Raw genomic sequence first — 18,530 nt, forward strand, 5'->3', positions numbered from 1 at the left:
TCAGGGTCCAGCACCAATAACACTGCTTTTTTATTACAAAATTATGAGCATGTAATTCTGTAATAACAATATCACACTTAAGAACACCACATGACATTTGAGGTGAAATGTTCGAATTAAAACTGTAAGTTATTACACCCGTATTATTACCCTGCCAGCCACACCCACACAGGCCTGCCTTCGGCCGGACCCTGTATGTGGCACCACACTGAGTGCCTCCTACTACCATGGTCTGTCCTCCATGGAAGGAGGATGTCAGCCCCAGTTTAGAGTTAAGAAAACTCAGCCTCAGGTTAAGTGAGCTGTTCAAGGTCAGAGAGCCCCTAAGTGACAGGACCAGAATATGTGCTCCTTTCTGTCCAACTCTAAAGCCCACTCTGCTACAAACCCTTTTAAATAATAGTTCCCGTTGCCCTGGCTGGGTGGCTCAGTTCGTTGGAGTGTCGTCCTGATACACCAAAGTTGTGGGTTCAATCCCTAGTCAGGGCACACACAAGAAGCAACCAAGGAATGCATAAATACATGTAACAAGAAATTGATGTTTCTCTCTCACATCAATTTTTTTAAACAATCCCAACTATTATGTCTACAAAGTAAAGCACCGGGAGTCTTCACAGCATTCTACAAAGTGCGTACAATAGCCTGTATTTGGCAGATGAGCCTGAGACCAATACCTGCCCTGAACCAAACAGTGCTCTTCAAGCTTTATCGTGCATGCAGATTACCCTGGGGTCTTGTTAAACTGCAGATTCTGATTCAGTAGGTCTGCAGTGAGACCTGAAGTTCAGCATTTGTAACAGGTTTCCAGATGATCCCAGTGCTTCTAATTTGTGGACTACACTTTCAGTAGCAAAGCTCTAGACCACAGGTGGCTGGCACAAGGCCCGCAGACTGAATCCGGCCCTCCACCTTGTTTTATCTGGCCTGGCACCTTGTTTCTACCCGGCAGCAGCGCCAAGCTCCTTGCCCCCAGTTAAGGAGTAGTTACATTTATACAGCCCTAATATTACCTTCGGCCCTTTGAAGGCAACTGCAAGGCTGATGTGGCCCCCCGGAGAAAATGAGTTTGACACCCCGATCTAGACCTTCACTGTCTAATACAGTAGACCCTACTCACTTATGGCCATTGAACACTTGAAATGTAGCTAGTCAAAATTGAGATGTACAGTAAAAGACACACCGGATATCAGACTTCAAAAGTACAAAAGTATGAATGGAAGAGGATGCATTTTGAGCCACCATCTTGTGTCCCCACGTGTGTGTGCTTATTCTCAGCTGGTCCACCAAAGGCCCCTGCGTGCCAACCCTAGTCCCCCACGTGGCCCCGTTTTCTCCCCAGTAAGATGGAAGAAACTGGTGAACCAAGAGAAACTGGCCAAAAGGCAGGCACAAGTGCGCATTGGTGGGAAAGGCACTGCTCATAGAAAGAAGAAAGTGGTTCACAGAACAGCTATAGCAGATGATAAAAACTTCAGTTTTTTATCTCCTTAAGGAGTTAGGGGTAAACAATATCTCTGGTATCGAAGAGGTAGATACGTTCACAAACAAGGAGCAGTGACCCACTTTTACAACCCTAAAGTTCAGGTATCTCTGGCCGTGAACATTTTCAGCGTTACAGGCCACGCTGAGACAACACCACTGACAGCAGTGCTTCCCAGCATCTTCAGTCAGCTTTGCTGCACAGTTGGACTAGTTTAAGGAGACTCACTGAAACCCTGTCCAAACAGTCTGGATGGAAAAGCACCTCTTGCTACAGGAGAGGTGGATGATGATGAATTTCTAGATCTTGGGGAGAATTTGATGAGGCTTCCAAGAAGGAAGCACTCTGAATTGAGTTAACTGAAAAAGATGAACTTGAAGAAGTCACTGGTGGCCGCGATTTTATATTATGACGGCTTTTTCAAATTTTGTTTATGGATCTGATAAAATCTGCATCTCTAATATTTTTAAGCCCTAGCACCTTGGACACTGCAGCTCTTTTCAGTTTTTGCTCAAACACAAATCATTCTTTGCATCTAATTAAGCTGAGGAAGTCTGGGATAAAGTTGGAAACCAAGGTAAATTTTTTCTAAAAAAGATCTGCGTTTTTAAGTATTGATTACATATTAAAATGGTAATTTGGGGATTAAAAATAGTCATTTCACCTGTTTTTATTTTTCTAATGTGGCTACTAAGAAACAACATGGCTTGCATTTGCGATTTGCATTGTATTTCCACTGGACAGTTCTCTTCTAGACCATATTCCATCCTTAAAAGGCAGCTGAAAGCAAGACCTCCTGGCAAGTAAAAGGGAGACAGGATTACCTTAAGGAATTAAGAAAATTGGCATGACAGGTTTGACATTTGGAAATGCTCTAGAGCAGGGCTGTCCAGCCGTTTGCCATCTCTGGCCCACTCTGGAAGAAGAAGAGTCGTCCTGGGCCACACATTAAATACACTGCGACATGTAATCACAAAAAAAAATCTCTTATGTCTCTTTGCCAATGACACCTTGGACAAGGGCGTGATCTCCAAAATACATAAAGAACTCACACAACTCCACTCCAGGAAGACAACCCAATTATAAAATGGGCAAAAGAGCCCTGGCTGGTGTAGCTCAGTGGATTGAGCACAGGCCTGCGAACTAAAAGATTGCAGTTTGAATCCCAGTCAGGGCACATGCCTGGGTTGCAGGCCAGTTCCCAGCAGGGGATGTGCAAGAAGCAACCGTACATTGATATTTCTCTCCCTCTCTCCTTCCCTTCCCTTCTAAAGATAAATAAATAAATAAAATTTTAAAAAATGGGCAAAAGACTTGAACAGACTCTACAGACACTTCTCCAAAGGAGGACATACAGAGGGCCCAGAAACACATGAAAAGATGCTCAGCATACTAGCCATCAGAGAGATGCAAATTAAAACCACAATGAGATACCACCTCGCACCAGTCAGAATGGCCATCATAAACAAATCAACAAACAAGTGTTGGAGAGGATGCGGAGAAAAGGGAACCCTAGTGCACTGTTGGTGGGAAATCAGACTGATGCAGCCACTGTGGAAAACAGTATGGAATTTCCTCAGAAAACTAAAAATGAAACTGCCTTTTGACCCAACAATTCCACTACTGGGATTATACCCTAAGAGCCCTGAAACACCAATCCAAAAGAACCTATGCACCCTAATGTTCATAGCAGCACAATTTACAATAGGCAAGTGCTAGAAGCAACCTAAGTGCCCATCAGCAAATGAGTGAATCAAAAAACTGTGGTACATTTACACAATGGAATACTACACAGCAGAGAGAAAGAAGGAGCTTATACCCTTTGCGACAGCATGGGTGGAACTGGAGAGCATTATGCTAAGTGAAATAAGCCAGGCGGTCAGGGAAAAATACCATATGATCTCACCTTTAACTGGAACATAATCATATAAAAAAAAAGCAAACAAAATATCACCAGAGTCATTAAAATTAAGAACAATCTAACAATAGCCAGAGGGGAGCAGGGAGGAGACAGTGGGAAGAAGGGTTTTCAGGAACTACTATAAAGGACACATGGACAAAACCAAGGGAAAGGATGAAAGCAAGGGGGCGGGAAGGCGGGGGGCGCGGTTAAAGGGGTGGTGGGGAGGGGTGGGGAGAAAATACAGACAACCGTAATTGAACAATAAAATAATTTAAGTGAAAAAAATTTTCAATCTCATAATGTTTTAAGTAAATTTATGATTTTGTGTTGGGCCGCATGTGAGCCGTGGACCACAGACCACAGGTTGGACACCCCTGCTAGAGTTTAACTAAGATTTTAATTAGTGTAGATTTTGGATCTGATAGGTATTTGCTATTCCGAGCTAGGCAAAGGGCTAGCCTGTTGCCCAGGATAATATCAAAAGCTCTTATTTGTGAAATTTATAAAAAGAAAAAGGCAGTGTAGATAGTTTTTTTGTAGAAGTAAACTTGAGTTTTAAAATGCCATTTGGGTGGACAGTAGCACACCCTGCTGAATTCCCAGTGCTAATAAACACCCTGTCAAACTTGGCATATATTGTTAGTCAAACTGGAGTCTAATTTGATGCCCTCCCTGCCATCCCCCCCACCAGGGAGTTGAAGTACTCTGCCGGAAAGTGACTCCGGGAATGACTTTTTAAACATCCCACCTGTTCAGATCATTTTGGAAGGCAAATCTTCATTCAAAGCAACTTCTGATTTCTTATATAAACATAGCTTACCTTTAGAGCTTAAGTTTCATTCTTTCATCTTCTTTTTCTTTCAAGAATCTCATTTTCCTCTGCTGGTGATTCCCTTAAGCAAATATTTTTTGTTTGATCTGAACAATTCATTTCAGTCATTCAAATGGAGTTATGAAAGTCTAGGTTTTGTTTTAATGATTGAGATCAAAGTCAAGAATTTATGACTGGCATAAGATAGATGAGGTGATTTGTCTGTGCGTGTCTAACTTACATGTGAGGATTAGCTATTTTTAAATGACAATTTCTTTTTAGAATTCACTTGCTGACTTAAGAACTTTGGGTAAGTGACTCGATTCTGTTAATCCTCAATGTACCTCTTTAGAATTAGGCTACATACTCATGCTTACAAGAATGAATAAATCAGTGTTTCTCAAAAGTATGGTCTATGGACCTCTGCTTCAGAGTGTGCTGGGGTATTTATTAAAATGAAATTCTTGGACCCTGCCTGTATTCAGTGAATCAGAGTCTTCCAGTTTGCTAGAATTACATACGATTCTAATGTTATGCCAAGTTTTCTTCTTGTACATTTGTTTTAAAAATGCTGAGCTATTAATTTGGGAAAGTATATATTGAACATTTAATATATGCCAGGTACTGGGATTCACAGTGAGCAAGACAAAGGATAGTCTTGCCTTCAAACAGCTTCCATTGGGCATGGGGTGGGGTGAGACACACTAAGAAGTAAGTGAATAGGACATAAGTCAATGAGCTAAGTTCACATAGTGATAAGTACTTTAAAGAAAGCAGTACAGGGTAATGGGGAATTGGGGAGTGGGGAGACTATTTAGATTTTTAAATTAATTTAGAGGGTTATGGAAGGCACCTCTGAGGAAATGATGTCTGAGTCAAGAGGTATGATAATAAGGAGGAAATCATACAAACATCTGGGTGAAGAAAGTCTCAGGGAAGAAAAACAACCTGAGATCGTTGGCACATCTAGGGACAAAAAGAAGAAAAAAGTGAAGGTCACCTAGTACATAGTGACCAGGTGGTAAAAGATGCATTTAGGGGAGACGAGTGGGAGATCCAGGCCTCATGAGTCACGGAATTTAAATTTTACTTCAGTAGAACACAAGGCCACTGATTAAGCATAAATCACATGTAATATGATTTGTACTTTGAAGAGTGGATCCCTGTTGCTTGCTGGACCCACTGGGTGGAGCATGGATTACAGTGGGGGCAACAGTGGAGCAAGAAGCTCAGTCTGGACCAGTAAAATTCAGGTGAGAGATGGTGGCAGCTGGGACTGGAGGGACAGCAGTGACGATGAGAAGAGGTTGGATTTGGGGGCTATTTTGGAGATGGAACCGCTAGGTCACGCTGAGGCATTTGGTGTCAGGGAGAAAAGGAACAGGAGTAAAATTGAAGATGATTGCTTCCTGAGGTTTTGCCTGAGTGGATAATGGCGCCATTTACTAAGATAGGAAAGTACAAGTAAACGACAGGTTCGGGGTCGGTGGGAAAGTCAAGGGTTCTGTTTTAGACAAGTTGGAGGTGCCCGATGGCAATTAGACATGAGTCCGGAGTTCAGGAGAGTGGTTAGGACTGAAGATATAAATGAAGTTGGGGCTCAACAGCTGAGCTGACATTTGGTGCCCATGACCACATGGGATCACCTAGGAAGAGAGAACGGAGAAGAGGCCTGAGAGCAGGTTGGGACCTTTCCATATTTAAGATCAAGCGAAAGAGGAATGGGTGTTGAAGTCAAAGATAAAACCAGGGGAGTGTATCATATAAACCTAGAAGTGAAAATGTTTTGACAAGAAGGGAGCAGCGTTAATGCTTCTGGCAGGCCAAGTTCTTAATGGAATCCTAGGACATTATCAGAGTCTTCATTTTACAGATGGGGAAGCTGAGGCTCAGAGGGAAAAAGTCTATTTGTTATGATGTTAATTTTATATGTCCGGTTGGCTAGGCCATGGCACTCAGCTCTTTGGTCAAACACCACTCTAGGTGTTGCTGTGAAAGTATTTATTTTATAGATGTGATTAACATTTAAACCAGCAAGTTTTGAGTAAAACAGATTACTTTTTATAACGTGGGTGAGCCTCATCCAGTCAGGGGTAGGCCTAAGAGATAAGACTGAGCTTCCTAGAATAAAAATTAATCTCTCTCATCTCTCTCTCTGTTTTGGGGTGACCTATTCTGTTTCTCTGGACAATGTTTATTAATACTTTCATCCTTTCACTCACATGGGAAACAATTATTGGGCACATACTGCGGGCTCTGCTAGGGAACATAAGACAGGGTCCCTGCCCTCAAGTAGGGAACAGACGAAGGACTTTGCAAGTACAGCTCAGTGTGATCAGTACTATGATTCACATGTGTCTGGGGGCTTTGGGAACACAGCAAAGGAGTGCTAAATGGGTAACCAAGGGCTGTGAGGCAGAGATGCTTTGTAAAAAGGCAATGATGCTTGAGTGAGTTTTTTTCCTTAATTTTTTTTTTCAATTACAGTTTACATACAACGTGATTTTGGATTAGTTTCAGGTGTGGGTTTTGAAGGACGAATGTGAGTTAGCACATCAAAGAGAGGCCAGCATTTCAGGCTCCATGATGTGCAGACGAGAGTAGCAGCATTTCCACCTGTGATGCTCTCAGGCGTTCTGGGTGGCTGGAGCCAATGAGAGCTGGAGAGAGTCCAGTGTTGAAGCTGTAACAGTCAGCAGGGCCCACAGCAGGGAAAGACAATTATCCCGAAAATCATAGGGAGCCATGCCAGGGATTAAAGCAGGGGTAACAGAGACCTGTGTTCTAGAAAGATGCCTCTGGCTACTTGGTGGAAGCTGGCCAGGAGGGGGAGTCTGGTGAGGAGCCAAGAAAGGCCTGAGATAAGCCTGGGGACACAGCGGTGGGGAAGACAGTGAGATGTCATTTGCTCAATATGTGTTTGTTCGGCATCCACACTGCTCAGTGACGGGATCCGTAATGAACAACACAGACACTGCTGCTCTGGAGCTTGGTGCTGGAACTGGAAGGAGTTGGTGTTGACCTATGGGAGAGGAATGGTCAAAATAACTTCCAGGTTTTCTAGCCAAAAGTAAGTACCAACTACTGAGATGAGGCATTGGAGAAGGAACAAGATTCAGGGGCAGTTGAGTTCAGTTTGGAGCTTGTAGAGTTTGAAGTGCCCAGGGGACAACTAGCTGAAACTACGCAAGAGCCCACTGATCTGTTAGTCTGAGGGGCAAGGAGAATGACTGGGAAGAAGCCAGAAGTGGGAATGGAGGCAGGCAGGAAGAACAGGCTTCAGGGTAAGAACCTTGAATTGTACACAAAATGTGTGTTTAAATAAATGTGGGGTTTCCTCCCACCCTGTGGAGTGGGTCCACAGCCCTCATCACATTCTCAAAGGGGAGAAAATATGCCCCGCCACTACCCCAGTTACATGCCACTGAAACAAAATGGGGTGAGCAGAGAGCCACAGATGGAACCCAAGGGAATGGCAGTATCCAAAAGGAAGCAGAGGAAGACAGAACTCAGAAGAAATGGTTGCAGGAGGAGGAAGCCAGGACAGGGGAGCGTTCCAGGACAATGGAGATGCTCAGCCATACCTCCTGGTGCAAAGAGGGCAGGGGAGATAAACACAGACAGATACAGGCAGTTGGGAGTTGAGGAGGTAGACAGAGGAGGACTTGATATAGAAGAAGGCTGCTTTAACATCGGAAAGTTGAGACATGGCACATGTTGATATGCTACAAAGAACAGGCCAGTAGAGAAGGGAGTGGTCTGTGGCCACCCGGCTCCAGGCTGCATCAGTCCTTACCTTCAGGAAAGCAGTGGCCATGCCAGTGTAACAGTGGCCCACATGGAGCAGGAGGAAGCCTAGTGACAGGTGAGTGAAAGCAGCCCCGTGCAGCTCTGCCTGCAGCCTGGATCCGGAGACGGAACAACTTGATCCCAGTAGGAATAGCCAGTGGCCTGGGTTTTGTGCAGCTTGAGAGGCCTCAGGGAGATGGTGAACTATTTTCAGAGGAAGGGCTTTTCCAGGGCAGAGAAAACAGATATGTTTTCTGGATCCAGAACTAATTAAAGATACATTTAACTCAGCAGCAGAAGGAAATTTCTAAACTCACAGATGGAAGGAGAGGTAGCAAACTCCTCATCTTCAGAAGTGTGCACCCAGAAGCTGGGTGATTCTTTGATGAGGTTGGTATACAGGCAACCCAAACATTACGCTGGGGCAGGGGGAGGGGGGGCGTGGATTAGTTGCCCTTTAAAAGCTCTTCCAGGCTTAGGAATCTCTAACATTACAGGCTTCCCTGGCCATCTCAAAGCATTTTTGTGAAAATGGTGCGAAAGACTATTTTGATGCACTTTATTAAAAATAATTGTGCGACATAATTCTCATGAGGGCAGGAGTAGAACGGGAGGGTATAGCTTAACAAGATAGTACACCTAGCGAGTGTTGTACAGTAGCTCTTAGAAGGAAATCACTAGTTTAGGATTTGGATCAACTGATTCCCAGAAGTATGAAGGGTCTCTGGGGGAGCCTGTAGTAACAGTACAGATAATCCCCACCCTTCCATTCTGATTCTGGAGAGTTGATTGGTTCCAGGAGCCTAAATTTTCATGAAGTAACACCCTTCCATGCCACCCCACTCCCACCCCCAAGAATCTGACATGGCAGATCCCAGGACTCCTCTTAGAGAAACTGGAAGAAGATGATGGAATGAGGATGGACGGATTCTCCAAGTACTCTGTAAACCTCAGTGTGCTTTGCAGATGAGAAACTATGCTCAGGTGTGTGCAGGACTTGCTGGGAAAGTCAGGGTGTAGATCTCAGATGGGCTCTTAGGTCCAGCATTTCCCTGTGACACTGAGCAGGCTAAATGGACAACTTCTCAGGCCTTAATCTCAATTACTTCTACCACTCCTAACTGGGGAAAATAGCAGACTCAAGTCATTGTCTCAGACCTCAGCTTATAAAATGAAATCACGATGCTTTGGCCTGTCTTCTCAATGAATGAGATAGAACACAGCTCCGAGTATAGACCCTGACTCCCACCCCAGGCCTGGCTGGGGCTGGAAAACTTCCAGGGAAACATCTCCCTCCACCTTGCTCAAAGGATTCAGAAAGCAGCCAAGATGGAGTAATGGGATTAACTTCACCTTCCTGCCTGGAACAACTGGAAAGCATATGAAGACTATCAAAAGCAATAGTTTTAGAGCTTTTAGACGACCTGGGTCTGGGCCTCCCAGGCAAGCGGTGGGAGACTTGACTTCCGCCAGGATGGAGGTGTAGGTGGAAACATTGTACGTTCTCGCACAACCAAGTTTAAAGACAACAAAGTTTTAGTAACAAATAAAGCAGCCAAAACACAGAAAATTGAACTATACAGAAGTCCAGCAACAACTAACCATTCAGCCAGACCAGTAAGAGGGGCAGAGCCAGCAGCAGAGCCAGTTCAGGCAGGAAAGATCCCCCAACACAGGCACGCAGGCAGCTGTGGGCGGATCCCAGGCGTGGGGTAGCAATGGGCGGACTCAGTGAGGGCGCAAGGTGGCAGTGACCATGGTCACACATTCGCACTCAGATAAACCAGGGAAGGAGAGAGCAGTGAGGCAGACCGCACAGGCCCCAGCGGTGGGAAGCAGCAGAGGGGACCTCGATTACCTCTCTTTGACCCCGCCCCCACATACAGTATCACAATCCAGCAACCTGGGTGGCCCCGCCCTGGTGAACACCTAAGGCTCCTCTCCTCATACGCAACAGGCGCAAACAGACCAAAACATGGCTCAAGAAGAACTCAGAGCCCCAGAGCCGATAACTCTAAGCAACCAAGAAATAGCAAACACTGATGATCAGGATGCTGACAGAACTGGTTGATTTTAGTCACAAATTAGAGGAACATGTGAAGGCTAAACTAATTGAAATGAAGGGAAATGCACAGGAAAGCAATAGTGATGGAAAGGAAACTGGGACTCAAATCAAGGGAGTGGACCAGAAGGAAGAAAAAAATGACCAAACAGAAAAGAATGAAGAAACAAGAATTCAAAAAAATGAGGAGAGGCTTAGGAACCTCCAGGACATCTTTAAACGTTCCCACATCCGAATTATAGGGGTACCAGAAGGGGAAGAGGAATAGCCACCAGTGGAAAACTTATTTGAACAAATAATAAAGGAGAACTTCCCCAGTCTGATGAAGTCAATAGACTTCCAGGAAATCCATGAAGCTCAGAGAGTCCCAAAGAAGTTGGACCCAAGAAGAAACACACCAAGGCACATCATCATTATATTAGCCAAGATTAAAATGAAGGAGAGAATCCTAAAAGCAGCAAGAGATAAGGGGACAGTCACCTACAAAGGAGTTCCCATCAGACTGTCAGCAGATTTCTCAAAAGGGACCTTGCAGGCAAGAAGGGGCTGGAAAGAAGTATTCCAAGTCATGAAATCCAAAGACCTACATCCAAGATTGATTTATCAAGCAAAGCTTTCATTTAGAATGGAAGGGCAGATAAAGTGCTTCTTGGATAAGATCAAATTCAAGGAGTTCATCATCACCAAGCCCTTATATGAAATGTTAAAGGGACTTATCTAAGAAAAAGAAGATAAAAAAATATGATCAGTGAAAGAACAGCAAACTCACAGTTATCAACAACCACATCTAAAACAAAAGCAAACTAAGAGGACAGCTAGATCAGGAGTGAACCATAGAAATGAAGATCACATGGAGGGTTAGCAACAGGGGAGTGGGAGGAGGAGAAGGGGGGAGAAGGTACAGAAAATAAGTAGCATAGACAGTAGATAGAAAATAGATGGGGGGAGGGCAAGAATAGTAGGGGAAATATAGAATCTAAAGAACTTGAGACACGTGGTCATAAGCTAAAGGGGGGAATGGTGGGGGAGGGATGTGCAGGGTGGAGGGGAATGAAGGGGGGGAAGGGACAACTGTAATGGCATAATCAATAATATATATATATATATATTTTTTTAAAGCAATAGTTTTAAAACACTGGACATCAGGCAATGAAGGACTGAACCCTGAGAGACAGAAAACAAATAAGGTTAGGTCTACATTGTTCCAGCTTACTGCTTGGAGAAAGTTTCCAGGCTTCAGCACAGAGAAGAGAATCCAAGCAAATAGAGCCTAATAGAATCTATGAATTACAGAGATGGACTGTAGAATTCAGGGAAAGCAATGCAGAAAAGAGTGGTGGAGAGTAGAGAGCTGCACACACAGAGAGCTCCAGAGATATGTAGAGAATGGCCCTCAAGTATTCAGCACAGGCATGGAAACTGCCCCAGTCCAGGAAAGAACCACCCAACAGGATTAGAGGAAATAGTACTTGATGGCCACACAGGGCTTGGAAAAACTGGTTTGGCTAAATTAATATTGGATGAATAGATTTCAGAGTGAAGACTCTTACCAGAGAAAGAAGATCAAATCCTAATGATAAATGGGTGAGTTCATCAAGAATATATAACAATTCTGAACATGGATGCAACTAATAACAGAGCTTCAAAATGTGTGAATCGAAAACTGATAAACCTACAAGGAAACAATAGACAAAACCACAATTCTATTTGGAGATTTTAATACTCCCCTCTCAAAAATTCATAGAACAAGTAGACAGAAAATCAGCAGGATATAGTATACTATCAACCAACCAGACCTGACTTACAGAATCCCATGGTAGCAGAATGCTTTCTTTCTTCTCAAGTGCCCACACAACAGTGCATTTCTAGCAAGACCAACAAAGAAAAAAGGAAAAGACATCAGTGAAACTGATAAACCTCTAGCTAAAGTTCTTAGGAAAAAAAGAGCAGGGACTCAAATTACAAATATCAGAAGTAAAAGCGATGGCATCACTACAGATTCCATGGATATTAAAAGGATAATAGGAGACTATTGCAGATAACTTTATGTTAATAAATTCAACAACTTTGAAGAAATGGATAAATTTCTTAAAAGATATTACCGAAGTTTACTCAAAAAGAAAAAAATAATCTGAGCACTCCTATATCTATTATAGAAGTTGAAATTTTAGTCTAAAACCTTTGTACAAATAAAATCCCAAGAACATATGGCTCCACTAGTAAATGTTGTCATACATTCAAAGATGAAACAATACCAATTCTATAGAAACTAATACAGAAAACTGAAGAGGAGAGAGCACTTCCCAACCCATCTATGAAGCCCATGTTACTTTGGTATGAAAACTTGACAAAGACATTACCTTCTCAAGAAAAGAAAAATATAGGCAAATGTCCCTCGTGAACACAGATGAAAAAAATCTTTATACAAAAGATTATACATTATAACCAAGTGGAATTTAACTCAGGGAAGCAGGATTAGTTTAATATTCAACAAGCAACTCATGTAATCCTCCACATTAACAAACAAAACAGAACAGATCATCTCAATAAACACAGAAGGACCTTTGACAACATTTAATATTCATTCCTGATACAAACTTTCAGCAAACTAGTAACAGAAGAAAACTTCCTCAGCCTGATAAAGCTCATCTGCAAAAAAACCTGTGACTAACAGACTCTGGTGAAAGACTGAGTGCTTTCTTCTCTAGAGCAGGCATGTATGAGGCCAGCAAGGCAAGTGTCTGCTCCCACCACACCTATCAAATGTTGTAAATAGATACTGAGATAAGACAAGAGAAGAAATAAAACACATCCAGATTGGAAACAAAGAAATAAAACTGTCTTTAGTCATAGGTTCTGTGATTATCTGCATAGAAAATATGATGGAATCTACCAAAGAAATCTACTAGAATTAATCTGTGAGTTTAGCAAGTTTGTATGATATATGAAAGATGTACAAAAATTTACTGTTTTTATATACTAGAAGTTAAAACTTAAAAATACCACTTACTATAAAAATATGAAATACTTAAGAGATAAATCAGACAAGGAGGTATAAACTTGTATGCCAAAAGCTATAAACCATTACTGAGAAGAACTGGAAAACAAAGGGGGAGATATAATGTAATAATCATCAGTGAATGACGATGTTACGATGGCAGTTCTCCCCAAATTCTATCTGCAGTTTCAATGCAATCCCAATAAAAATTCCTGCAGGACTTTTCCACAGAATTTAACAAACAGATTCTGAAATTCATATGGAAATGCAAGGAACCTAGACTAGTCAAAACACCTTTGAAAAAGAACGGAGTAGGAGAACACTAACACTGTACAATTTCAAAACTTACAAAGGAATAAGAATCAAGACAGTGGTATCGACATCAAGATAGACAAACAGATTAATGAAACAGATTGCAAATAAATGGATAACTGATATTTTACAAAGTGTCAAAGGCAATTCAATAGAGAAAGGAGCAACTGGATTCCATGTGCAAAAACAATGATAAGATAGAATTTTGATTTGTTCTTTGCACCATCTACACAAATCAACTCAAAATAATCATAGACCCAGTTATAAAACCTAAAATTATAAACCTTCTTGAATAACATATAGAATAAAATCGTTGTGACCTGGGATTAGCAATGATTTTTTTAAATACAAAAATGCAAAAACATGATTTATAAAAGAAAAATTGATAAATTGGATTTCATCAACATGAGAAACTCTGGAAGACACTGTTAAAAGAATAAAAAGATAATCCACAGACTGGGAGAAATATTTTCAAATCATGTATCTGATAAAGGATTTGTATTTATAATATATAAAGACTTCTCAGGACTTCTGGCCAAGACAGAGGTGTAGGAAGATACACTTTACTTCCTCACAACCAAAAGAAGGACAAAAACAAATTTAAAAACGAAAACTACCAGAACTGCCAGAAAATCAAACTGTATGGAAGTCTGACAACCAAGGAGTTAAAGAAGAAACATTCAACCGGACCAGTAGGAGGGCTGGAGATGGGCAGCAGAGTGGAGAGGTCTCATGGCTAGGCGGCAGCTGATAAACTGGGCACTCCCACAATTGTGTGTGGATAGACTGGGAGGAACAACTGGGGAGCGAGACTGACCACATAACCCAGGGTTCCAGTGTGGAGAAATAAAGCCTCAAAGCCTCTGACTGAAAACACCTGTGGGTATTGTGGCAGCAGTAGAGACTCCCAGTCTCACAGGAGAGTTCATTGGAGAGACCCACAGGGTCCTAGAACATACACAAAACCACTCACCTGGGAGTCAGCACCAGAAGGCCCAATTTGCTTGTGGGAAGTGGAGGAAGTGACTGAAAGTCGGCAGAGAGCTGAGCAAGAGGCACAGTTCCTTCTCAGACCCCTCCCCCAAATACAGCGTCACTACCCAGTGAGGTAGGTTGCACCACCCTGGCAAATACCTAAGGCTCCACCCCTTACTACATAACAGGTGCAAGACCCCCCAAAAAAAAAAAAGGCCAAGAAAATGAAAGAACAGATCAAAGCTCCAGAAAAGTAATGAAGAGATACCCAACCTATCAGATGCAAGAGTTGAAAACACTGGTAATCAAGATGCTCACAGAAATGGTTGAGTATGGTTACAAAATAGAGGGAAAAGTGAAGTTTGTGAAAAGTGAAATAAAGGAAAATGTACAGGGAACCAACAATGAAGGGAAGGGAACCAGGTCTCAAATCAATATTTGGAGCAGAAGGAAGAAATAAACATTCGATCAGAACAGAATGAAGAAATAAGAATTCAAAAAAAATGAGAAGAGGCTTAGGAACCTTCAGGACAACTTTAAACATTCCAACATCCGAATCATAAATTAAAAAGGCAGACCACGGCAAGCATTGGCAAGCATATAGAGCAACTGAAACACTCATATTCTAATGGCAGGAATGTAAAATGATACAACCACTTTGGAAAATAGGCACTTTCATAAAAAGTTAAACTATACACCTACCACATCCAGCCATTCCACTACCCCATGATGAATAAAAACATTCATCCAAGCCCTGGCCAGGTAGTTCATTTGGTTAGAGCATCATCCCTATATGCCAAGGTTTTGAGTTTGATCCCTTGTCAGGGCGCATACCAGAATCAACAAATAAATGCATAAATAAGTGGAACAACAAATTGATGTCTCTCTCTCTCTCTCTCTCCTCTCCTTCTTCTCTCCCTCCATCTCTTTCTCCCAAGTCAATTTTTAAAAAGCATACATTCAAGTCAAGTCAGAGACCTCTGGTCAAGATGGAGGTGTAGGTAGACATGCTTCACGTCCTCATGCAACCACAGAAAGAATTACAACTAGATCTCAAAATATCTGATACCCAGAACCTTCAGAATTGAGCTGTATGGAAATCCAACAACCAAGGATTTAAAGAAGCCACATTCATCTAGACGGGTAGGAGGAGTGGAGCTGTGGAGATGGGTGGAGATTCGGTATGGCAGGAAAAGGTGGGGACAGCAGTGGAATGGACGGTCCCACATTCACATATAGTGGATAAAAATCGGGAGGGATACCTCACAAGCGATCCCAACCCCAGGCCAAATCACACAGCCCAGGATTCCACCACTGGGAAGATAAATTCCCGTAACTTCTGACTGTAAAAACCAGTGGGGGTTGGGAAAGTGGACAAAACTGCCATATTTTCAGGAGACTCCATTTAAAGGGCCCACACGAACTTAGAACATATGCAAACCCACTCTGGGATTCAGCACCAGGGCAACAGTTGGAAGAGTGTCAGTTGCATAAGGAAGTGGGCGAAATGACTGGAAATGGGGTGAGTGCCAGGCAGATCTCCAGAAGCCAGGCAGTGGCACTGTTCCCTCTTCAAGTCCTCCCACAACACAGAGCCACAGAGAGGTGAAGCGGGTTGCCCCACCCTGGCAATTATCTAAGGCTCCACCCCACACAATTTACAGGTGCCTTTTCTACAACAGGCAATGCTACTAAGACAGGGAGTCAAAGCAGGTCTACCTAATACACAGAAACAAACACAAGGAGGCTGCCAAATTGAGGAGGCAAAGAAATATGGCCCAAATGAAAGAACAGAATAAAATCCCAGAAAAAGAACTAAACGAAATGGAGATAAGAAACCTATCAGAAGCAGAGTTCAAAACACTGGTGATCAGGATACCCAAAGAACTCACTGAGTACAGCAACAACATAAAGAAAGAAATGAAGGTTACACCAAGTGAAATAAAGAAAAATCTGCAGCCCTGGCTGCAGTGTGTCTCAGTGGACTGTGTGCTGGTCTGTGAACCAAAGGGTTGCCAGGTCAATTCCCAGTCAGGGCACATGCCTGGATTGTGGACCAGGTCCCCAGTAGGAGGCGTGTGAGAGGCAACCACACATTGATGTTTCTCTACCTCTCTTTCTCCTTCCCTTCATTTCTCTCTAAAAATTAAATAAATAATTGATTTTTTTTTAAAAGAAAGCAAAATCTACAAGGAACCATCAGTGGAGGGGAGGAAGCCAGATTCAAATCAACAATTTGGAGCATAAAGAAAAAATAAGCATCCAACCAGAACAGCAAGGAGAAAAAAATTTTTTTAAATGAACATATATAAGGCCCCTTGGGATATCTCCAAATGTACCAACATCCAAATCATAGGGATGCCAGAAGGAGAAGAGGAAGAATAAGAAATGAAAAATTTATTTGAAAAAATAAGGAAAGAAAACTTCCCTAATTTGGCGAAGGAAATATACGAAGAAGTCCGGGAAGCTCAGAGAGTCCCAAACAAGTTGGACTCAAAGAGGACCACACCAAGACACATCATGATTAAAATAAAAGAGAGAATCTTAAAAGCAGCGAGAGAAAAGGAGAGAGTTGCTCCCCAAGGAGTGCCTATCATGCTATCAGCTGATTTCTCAAAAGAAACTTTGCAGGCAAGAAGGGACTGGCAAGAAGTAGTCAAAGTGATGAAAAGCCCAGATTGACCTACAACCTAGATTACTCTATCCAGCAAAGCTGTCATTTAGAATGGAAGGACAGATAAAGTGCTTGCCAGACAAGGTAAAAAGCTAAAGGAGTTCATCATCACCAAGTCATTAATACATGAAATGTTAAAGGGACTTATTTAAGAAAAAGAAGATCAAAACTATGAACATTAAAATGACAACAAATTTGCAGCTATCAACAACTGAATAAAAACAAACAAATAAACAAAGCAAACAACCAGAACAGGAACAGAATCGTAGATATAGAGATCATTTGGAGGGTTATCAGCTGGGATGGTGAAGAGGGAGAATGGGGGAAATGGTGCAGGGATTAAGAAGCATAATTGGTAGGTACAAAATAGACAGAGGGAGGCTAAGAATAGCATAGGAAATGGAGAAGCCAAAGTACTTATATGCACAACCCATGGACATGGACTAAGGGGTGGATTGTTGGAGGGAAGGGGTGTATTGGATGGAGAGAGGTAAAGGGAGGGAAACTGGGTCAACTGTAATAGCATCATCAATAAAATATATATTTTTTAAAAGCATACATTCATATAAAGACTTGTACTATAGCAGCTTTATTTGTAATAGCCAAAACTGGGAATAATACAAAATCCATTAGTGAATGGATAAGTGAAGAGTGTGTTTCTTCAACCTGGAATGCACAAGTGATGGTATATCCATACAACAGAATACTACTCAAAAATGAAGAGAATAACTATTGGGCATGCTACAACATAGATAAATCTCCTAATAGTTATCCTGAGTGAAAAGAGCCAGACAGACAAAAAGAGTACATATGTATGATTCCATTTCTATAACATTCTATAAAAGTACAAAGGAATCTCTACCGACAACATCAATCTATGGTTGCATGTGCATGGTAGTGAGGATGGGGAGAGTGAGAGCAAGGCTCACAAAGTCTAGAAGGACACCAGAGAGCAATGGATGTATTCATTCTCTTAACTGTGATAGTTGCATGGGTCTATACATGTGTCAGAACTTACGAAAGTATACATTTTAAATATGTGCAGCCTGTTGTCAATTATACTTCAATAAAGCTGTTGTAAAAAACTCATTGAACTGTATGGAAATTGTATCTCAATTAGAACATTTTTTTAAAGGACTCAGAGGTATCACTTCTGCCTTGACTTTGGTGGCCCTCACCATCCCAGTGGCAGCCACCAAGCAGTGCTGCTTGGGGCCGGTCCCTTCTCTCTCTGGGAAGCCGTTTAATGTCTGTAGTTCATGAGTCCGAGGAGGAACAGAGCCTCAGGCAAACAACAGTGGCAGAGGGTTAGATCAGACAGGATTTCCAGTCCAAACCCTGGGGGAATGCTGAGCCACTTTAAATTCCATCCACCTATCCTTGTGTGTTTGTACAGCAAGAGCCTGTTGTACTTAATGTACTGATCTGGGAGCTTGGGCCAGGGTGCTGGGAGAGGGCAAATATTGATGCTGGCTGCCTGGGTTCTCCCTGAAGGCTGTGGCATTAAATCCCCTGCTCTGCTGACG

At 42.3% G+C, this 18,530-nt stretch overlaps 1 pseudogene; it reads left to right on the forward strand.

Annotated features, from left to right (window-relative positions):
• Positions 1 to 227: 227 nt before the first annotated feature.
• LOC119061491 (transcription factor BTF3-like) lies at positions 228 to 1,829 on the forward strand (annotated as a pseudogene).
• The last annotated feature ends 16,701 nt before the right edge of the window (positions 1,830 to 18,530 follow it).

This window comes from Artibeus jamaicensis, unplaced genomic scaffold, assembly GCF_021234435.1.
Source record: "Artibeus jamaicensis isolate MK-2021 breed Jamaican fruit bat unplaced genomic scaffold, CSHL_Jam_final scaffold_1019, whole genome shotgun sequence".
In the NCBI taxonomy this organism is placed as follows: domain Eukaryota; kingdom Metazoa; phylum Chordata; class Mammalia; order Chiroptera; family Phyllostomidae; genus Artibeus; species Artibeus jamaicensis.